Below are 618 nucleotides of genomic sequence, written 5' to 3' on the forward strand. Positions count from 1 at the left end.
TCCTTTCCAACCCTAACTATTCTATGATAAACTCCCTGGGTGTGTGCATCCTTTCAATGCCATTGGCTCAGAGTTTTTCACTCCTGAGTATCTATCCATACAGGACCGTCACAACCAAATGAGACTTGCAGGTAATCCAGAAAGACACCTGAGCCACCAAAACATTATGATAATCTGCCACCATCTGCCTAAAATTCATGGATCCTTGGATCCTGACCAGTTTATCAAGAAGAGTGGGAAGTGTGGCAAGGTTTCACTACCAAAGCCTGCTAGTTAAGTTCTTGTCCCAGTGCACCTCTTGTGGCCAATTCACTGGCCCCACTACAGCAGCAAGGACAATTGTTTTGTGGAGCAAAACAGGATTAATGAAATGAGCAGTTAAGTTTTTGCTTTCCCCTCAAAAATATCAGAAGTCACAAAGCAACCAACCCAAGCCTGGATCCCTTGTAGTGACCTAATACAGTCCCAGAAACACTCCTACCACTGGAAAGACTAAGAACCACAACACTAACAAGGAAGAAGCAACCAGAACAGACAGAAGCATTTAAGACAGTTTCAACCCCACCAAATGTACATCAACACATTCACTGGCAACCCTACAACAGATAGATGAAGATG

This window comes from Nestor notabilis, unplaced genomic scaffold (genome assembly GCF_000696875.1).
Source record: "Nestor notabilis isolate BGI_N333 unplaced genomic scaffold, ASM69687v1 scaffold5303, whole genome shotgun sequence".
NCBI classification, from domain to species: Eukaryota; Metazoa; Chordata; class Aves; order Psittaciformes; family Psittacidae; genus Nestor; species Nestor notabilis.